Source organism: Spermophilus citellus, assembly GCF_964194105.1.
Source record: "Spermophilus citellus genome assembly, chromosome: 11".
NCBI lineage: Eukaryota > Metazoa > Chordata > Mammalia > Rodentia > Sciuridae > Spermophilus > Spermophilus citellus.
The window spans coordinates 44,292,266-44,300,777 of record NC_138192.1 but is presented as its reverse complement, the minus strand read 5'-3'; positions in this window follow the sequence as shown (position 1 = coordinate 44,300,777).

Sequence of the window (8,512 nt, the reverse complement as noted above, 5' to 3'; positions counted from 1 at the left end):
GATAGGAGAGGTAGCAGAATACAACAGTCACTAATATGGCATTATGTAAAAATGTGAATATGTAACAGATGTGATTCTGCAATCTGTATTTGGGGTGAAAATGGGAGTTCAAAACACAATTTGAGTCAAATGTATGAAAGATGATATATCATTAGCTATGTAATGCTTTAAATAATCAATAAAAAAAATCATAAAGAAAGAGAAAAGTTGTTCCAACCCTTCTGGGTGATAACAGAAGCAGGAGAACAGTTCAAATTTCAGGTTGTATGGATTTCTTCCATCACAAATCACTTCATAGATATATTCCTCCCACCCACCCTATGAAATGAGGTCAATTAGTTTGTGGAATAATGGAATAGCTAAGGTGACACTATACAGACACCTGGTTTATTTCCTTACTGGTATCAATGTCAGTGGAAGACTCCACTATCATCTATTATAGTGCCTATGGTAGTCTAATACATGTAGGTGAGGATTTAAATTTTTATACAAAATTCAGAAGAAGCCTGATTTCATCATCATCTTCATCAACAACATCATATTATTATTATTTTTAATAATATTGCAGAACTGGAGATTGAACCTGGGGCCTTGCACATGCTCACATGCTATCATTATTCCCTCTTCTTGCTATACCATGTTTCCCTCTGAGAACCTACCTCAGGATGTGTCAACAACTTTGGGGACATGTCAGGCCACTGTTTCCCAGTCTTTGTATTATCAGCTCACTGTAATAAGGAGACAGGTTGGGAGCATAGACTCTCTTATTTGTGCCTCTGCACACCCTACCCCATTTTTTAAAATATGTATTGTGGTAGTTTATTTTTCTTCTAAGAGTGTAGAAACTTTTTATTATCATCATCATCATTTATATTGAACCCGTGAAAGGACTAGACTTTTTATCTTTGTGTTATGAGAATAGATATCATCATAGACTTTGGCATTAAGCTAATCTGTTTGTTTTTACTGTCCTTTAATTTGCATCTACTTGTCAGAGATTTTTAGTGTAGATTATTTTTAATATTTTTCTACTTTTTCTTTTTAACGTTTTGTTGGTTTTGTTTTTGTTGTGCGGTGCTGGGGATCAAATCCAGGGTTTTGTGCATGTTAGGCAAGCATGGTATCCCTGAGCTACACCCCCAGCCAGCTCAGACTACTTGTTTTTAAACAATTATGAGACAATACTCCTATTTTATTTAATCCTTTAATAGCCCTGATTTTTAAAGCAGAAAATGATAGTTCTGGTACACAAAATTATAGGGTGATTTCACATATAAACAAAGATGAAAAATTTTTTAGAAATAAAACCTTATTTTTATTCACTTATTATGTATTTACTTATTTTTTTAAGTATATAATGACCAAATAGGGTTTATTCTATGAATCAAAGGATATTTTTTGACACAAGTATCCAAAAATTCACATATATGGTTTATTGGATAATGAGTTACATAATTATTTCCATAAATTCCATCCTTCATGAGGCAGTGTAAGTAGGAAGCTTTCTTAGTCTTATACAGAAAACACTACAAAACACAGAGTGAATAGACAATGTAGAGTCTTTATGTGCATTTTTCCTAAGTTTTTCAATACTATTATATATATATATATATATATATATAATAGTATAATAATAATAATAATTATATAGATAGATAGGACTGATGTGTTTCATATAATACCAATGAAATTGCAAAAATAAGACAGGAAAAATGTTATAGATATGAAGAAATAGAAATAAGTTATTATTATTTCCAGATTATCTATATATCAAACTAAAAACATAAAACTCTAGAGGTCTTGGATGATACCTATTTTCTTTCTCCTCTTGGTGGCAGATTTGATAGCTGACTCAGGAAATTTGAGTTATCTCAATGGAAGTACAAGGTGACAAGAGTGCTGAGTTTCAAAGGTCCCCCTTTCTAAAGAGACTACCATTTCTATCAGAGCTTCCCTTTAAACATGATACAACCCTTCCTTGGACTTTGTCTCATAGATGTCTGGAGTACTGCAGGAAGCAGTGTTCCTTTCTGTTGGAACATTGGCCTTGGAACATGTAGTCCAACTTTTCAACTTTTCACTGCCTAAGATATTGAATAATGAGAGTTCATAGGATTGCGTGTCCACTGGTAAAACTCCCACTCCAATTATATCTGCACTATCTGGTACTAATATTCCAAGTATATTACTCCTTGGCATAACATAACATTTACAAATTATTATAAATAATAAGAGAGTTTAGCCATTTGTTGGATACAAGGTTAACTTATAAAATCAAATTACTAATAAAAATTAACAGTTATAGATAATAAAGTAACAAGAACTGTGAATAGCTAAGATCACTCAACAGTGATCTCCTCTTGGACCTTGGCAGGACCTTTTTGGTGAACAATAGTATAGTATACAATAGGATAGTAAAGGATAAAAATTTTCCTATATGAATGAAAAAGGATAAAACTATTCACTGTTTAAATATGATGTTTACTGATCAAAATGGAGAAATATAAGAAAGAAAACTGGAACATCTACAGATTTTTGAAAGGTAAATGATGTCCAATTAAACTGTAGATCAAAAATAAAAGGAAAAATAGAAAATAGTTGTAGATGAATAAAAATGAATTAAAATATATGCAATGTAAATCAAACAGGACTCAGAAAGATTTTTTTTGCGGGGGGTGGTGGATATAAAAAATTGTGCTGTATTGAAACTAGGGCCACTTAACCCTGAGCCCCAGCCCCAGTCCTTTATTTATTATTATTATTATTTTTTTTTTATTTTGTTTAGAGACAGGGTCTCACTGAGTTGCTTAGGGCACTGCTAAGTTGCTGAGGCTGGCTTTGAATTTGCAATCCTCCTGTCTCAACCTCCTGTGCTGCTGGAATTACAGGTGTGCACCACTGCACCTGGATCAGACTGAAATTTATAACATTAAAGGCTTATATTATAAAAAGGAAATGTTAAGATAAATGATCTATATGGTAGAAAAATAAGGCCCCTATATATATAAAGATTAATTTAAATACACCAAAATATAGATATAAAAATCAGTTACATTTATAAATACTAGCAATGGATAATTGGAAGTAGAAATGCAAATAAATACCATTCATAGTGGCATCCAAAAATTATAAAATAACTTGTAGATGTAGGTCACCGAATATGTAAAGATATATATACCCTTAAAACTTCAAAATTCTGCTGAATAAATTTTAAAAAATATTTAAATACGAAATATACCATCTTTAATTCTCCTCTGAAAGATTTCTAGATTCAACATAATCTCACTATTTATTCAATATAATCTCAAGTCTTTATTGTTGAAATCAATGAGCTGTTTGTAAAACTTACATTAAATTCAATGAAACTTTAATATGTAAAGCAGTTTAAAAAACATGAAAGGCTCATGAAGTGTGATTTCAAGACTTATATTTTAAAAACTATTTGGTATTGATATCAGGATCTACCTGTGGATCAAAAGAATATAAATGGTAGTTTAGAAACAAGTTAAATATTTTAGTACCTTTCTTTTTTTTTTTTAAATAACATGGGGTTTATTTTTTTATTGGATGTTCACAACATTACAAAGCTCATGACAAATCATATTTCATAGATTAGAATCAATTGGGTTATGAACTCCCATTTTTACCCCAAATACAGATTGCAGAATCACATCGGTTAATTTTAGTACCTTTCAACAAAGTCAAATTTATTTAATAGAAGAAGGAATTTTTAAAAAATAAAATAGTGCTAAAGGAACTGAATTTGTTAGAAAAAAATAAACTCTTTGCATCTCATTCCGCAAACTAAAACAGATCATATACCTATATGTAAAAGTTAAAATTTAAGCCGGTTATGGTGGCTCAAACCTGTAATTGTAGCATTTTGGGAGACTGAGGCAAGAGGATTGTGAGGTCAAAGTCAGCCTCAGCAACAGTAAGGCGCTAAGCAACTCAGTGAGGCCCTGTCTCTAAATAAAATTTAAAAAATATTAGGAATGTGGCTCAGTGATTGAGTGCCCTTATATATCCCACTGCCCCCCCACCAAAAAAAAAAAAAAGTTAAAACTTAAAATTCCTAGGAAAACTTTGGAGAAAAACATTAAAATCCTTATTTTTGGCAAAGATTTCTTAGAAAATTGCTAAGCATGAGCTATTAAAAAATTGATAAATCAAAGTTGATCAAAATTAAAATGGTCTGCTCTTCCAAGGCACAGCCAGAATGTGTAGAGAACTACAATAAAACAACTCAACTTCAAATAGATCCAAAAGATCTGAATACTCCCTGAAAATGCATAAATAGACAATATGAACTTGAAAACACAATACAAATGATTGTTCTTTAGGGAAATACACGTTAAACCCACAATGAAGTATACTTCATTGACCCATTAGAATGTTTAAAATTAAAAATATTTAGTAGTGTGTACCTGTAGCCTTCAGAGCTTGGCAGGCTGGGGCAGGCAGATCACTTGAGTCCATGTTTGAGACCAGCCTGGGCAACATAAAAAGACCCTGTCTCAAAACAAACAAGCAAATGACAAACAAATGAAAACCAAGCAAAAAATAATATCAAATGGTGTCAAGAATGTCTAACAAATTGAATGTTCAGATATCACTGGTTGTAATGTGCGATGGTACAATTACTTTGGAAAATTGGCAGATTCTTACCCTAAAACCCAGAAAGTTAACTTCTAGCTATTTACCCAAAAGAAATGAAAATCTTGGTCCACACACTTACACAAAAAGTTTATAGCAGCTTTATTTATGCTGTAGTAATCCCATAAGTGGAAACAGCTCAAATGTCCATCTGTAGGTGAATGGCTAAACACTCTGGTATATTCATGCAATGGTACACTATTTGACAGAAAAGAAAAAAAAAAAAAAACACTGATAAGCACAACGCATGACACTAAAAAAATTCTTTGTAGAACAAGGCATATGCCGTGAAGTAAATAGAGTCTGATTCCATTTTTATCCAACCCTAGAAGACACTGATCTAATTTTTAGCTTCAGAAAGCCAATCAGAGGTTCCCTGGATCCTACTCTGAGCCAGCCTCTAAAGGAATATCAGGGCACCAGAGATGTGCTTTACCAAAGCTGTCAGGTTTCCAGGTATTCACAGGCAGGTTCCCTTCACTCACTTCTCTGGGGAGTGTCCTAATTCATTGGGTCCCAACTGTTGGTCCAGAAACTAGTGTGTGCAAAATTAAGAGAAAAGATCAAGCATGTTTTTCAAGGCGCAGAATTTATCTAATTGTAACTGACTATTTCCTTATTGTGAAATTATCTCCTTATAATTTGGTGCTAAAAAATCCATCTAGTTTGTGTACTGGTGACAGTCAGTGATGAAGTTGAATTTTAATTGCCTTCTTGGCAAGTCTGGGTATTAGAAAAAAGAAAAAGAAAAGGAGGAAGGGAAATTAGGAGAATGTCATGATCTATTTTGAGCTGGGGAAAGATCTTAGAAAAGAAAAAACACAGGCAATAAAAACAAGAACAACAAAGAAAAAAAGAAGCAGAAATGTGAGTAGAGAGGTTTAATAAAACAGGGAAGTTTCAATATAGAATTTATAACAGTGAGAACTGTTTAATATTTAAGACATATAAGAATGACTGAAAATGTATAAAAATAAGTATAGTAGAAAAGGACAATTCACATAGGTAAATTAATTCTCAAACTCACTACTAATTATATAAATGAAAATGAAAACAGTAAAATACTACTTTATAATCACCAAACTATCAGGAATTAGAAGACAGGAGGAAGAGAAATTTATATGTGTAGCTAGTGGGAATGTAAAATGTTACATAAAAGCTTGAGAGAAGTTGACAGTACCTAGTAAATAACCATACCTGGACCCTATAGCCCAACTCATGAAAAACCTTAGGGGTTGATAGAGTATTTTCTTAGTAGCCCTGCTTGTGATTGCAGAACATCATGAGCAATCTGAGGGTCTGGCCATGTAAAATGAGGTGTATGCATATGTTGGAATGCAGGTGCATGAGTGGTCTGCAACAAGGAGCTTAGATTGACCTTTTTTTAATACTTATTTTTTAGCTTTAGGTGGACACGATATTTTTATTTTATTTTTATGTGATGCTGAGGATCGAACCCAGTGCCTCACGCCTGCCAAATGAGCACGCTGCCACTTGAGCCATATCCTCAGCCCAGATTGACCTTTTTAAAATTTTTATTTTATTAGATTTTTATGGCTATACATAGTAGTTGGGTTCACCCTGACAAACTCAGACATGCATGGAAATCAATTACTGTTCATGATCACTTATCTACCCTCCTGTCCTCTCCACGTCTCCCCTCCCACTTCTTCTATAAGACTTTCTTTTGTTCATCTATTAATTTGTATTTGATTGTTCTTTATATTAATCTTTTTCTTCCCTCCCATTTCCTTTGTTTTACTCTAGCTTCCACATATGAGAGAAAACATTCAACCTTTGGGTTTCTGAATTTGCCTAATTTCACTTAGCATGATATTCTACATTTCCATGTATTTATCAGTATATACCATAATTTCATTCTTTTTAATGACTGAGTAGAACTCTCTCTCTCTCTCTCTCTCTCTCTCTCTCTCTCTCACACACACACTCTCTCTCTCTCTCTCTCTCTCTCTCTATATATATATATATATATATATATATATATATTTGTATATATATACCAATTTATTAATCCATTCATCTATTGATAGGCATCTGGGTTGATTCCATAATTTAGCTATTGTGAAATGTACTGCTATAAATATTGACATGGCTGTGTTGTTATAGTATGCGAATTTTAGATCTTTGGGGAAAATACACAGGAGTGGGATGGCTGGATCATATGGTGGTTCCATTCCTAGCTTTGTTTTAGGAATTAAATTGACCTTTGACAGCATGAAATAATCCAACCTCAAAAAGAGTGGTGAATGAAAATAGCAAGAAAAATAATACACAACACTATTACTTACACACATTAAAAGCACATATGAAAGATGCTCTTCAATTTCCAAGAATACAGTACATGTAAATAGTAGTACTTGAACGCAAGTTTGGAAGGGTTTGAAAGGGGAGGACTGAAAAAGGGAGAATATAATAAGGATAAAATAAAAGTTATTAACACTGATGATGAAAGTAAGATGAATTGTATGTTTTTTTATATGCTCTACACTTTGAAAATTAATCAAAGCCACAATAAGTCAGTGCCTTAAGGTTCATTTGGAAGGGGAAAGGTGAGCTCCTAAAAGTGAACTCAATTAATCCCTCTATCAATCATTGCTTTTTTATGTCACTACACAGTGTTATGTATGTTTTTATATTTCTTTTTTATTATCTATTTTTATTCTAATTTGTTATATATAATAGCAAAATGCATTACAGTTATTATTACACATATAGAGCACAATTTTTCATATCTCTGGTTGCATATAAAGTATATTCACAACATTCATATCTTCATACATGCATGTAAGGTGATAAAATCCATCTCATTCCACCATCTTTTTAACCCCCTGCCCCTTCCTTCCCCTCCTACTCCTTTCCCCTATCTAGAATTTGTCCAGTCTTCCCATGCTCCTCCTCCAAACCCCACTATGAATCAGCCTCCTTACATCAGAAAAAACATTCAGTATTTCTTTTTTGGGGGTTTGGCTAGCTTCGTTTAGCATTATTATCTCCAACTCCATCCACTTACCTGCAAATACAATAATTTTATTCTCTTTTATTGCTGAGTAATATTCCATTGTGTATATATACCACAGTTTCTTTATCTATTTATCTACTAAAATGCATCTAGGATGGTTTCACAGTTTAGCTATTATGAATTGTACTGCTGTAAACATTGATGTGGCTGTGTCCCTGTAGTATGCTGTTTTTAAGTCTTTGGGGTATAGAGCATGGAGTGGGATAGCTGGGTCAAATGGTGATTTCATTCCCAGCTTTTTAAGGAATCTCCATACTGCTTTCCATATTGGCAGCATCATTTGCAGTCCCACCATCAATGTATGAGTGTAACTTTTTCCCCACATCCTTACCAACACTTATTGTTTGTGTTCTTAAAAGTTGCCATTCTGATTGGAGTGACATGAAATCTTAGAGTAGTTTTGATTCTCATTTCTCTAATTGCTAGAGATGTTGAACATTTTTGATATATTTGTTGATTGTCTTCTGAGAAGTGTCTGTTCAGTTCTTTGGTCCATTTATTGATTGGGCTATTTAGTGTTTTGGGTGTTCAGTTTTTTGAATTCTTTATATATCCTAGAGATTAGTGCTCTAACTGATGTGTGAGTGGTAAAAATTTGTTCCCAAAATGTAGGCTCTCTATTAATTTCACTGATTGTTCTTTTGCTGAGAAGTTTTTTAGTTTGAATCCATTCCATTTATTGATTCTTGATTTTAATTCTTATGTTATAGAAATCTCATTAAGGAAGTTGGGGCCTAATCCAACATGATAGAGATTTGTGCCTACTTTTTCTTCTAATAGGTGCAGTGTCTCTGGTTTAATTCCTAGGTATTTAAT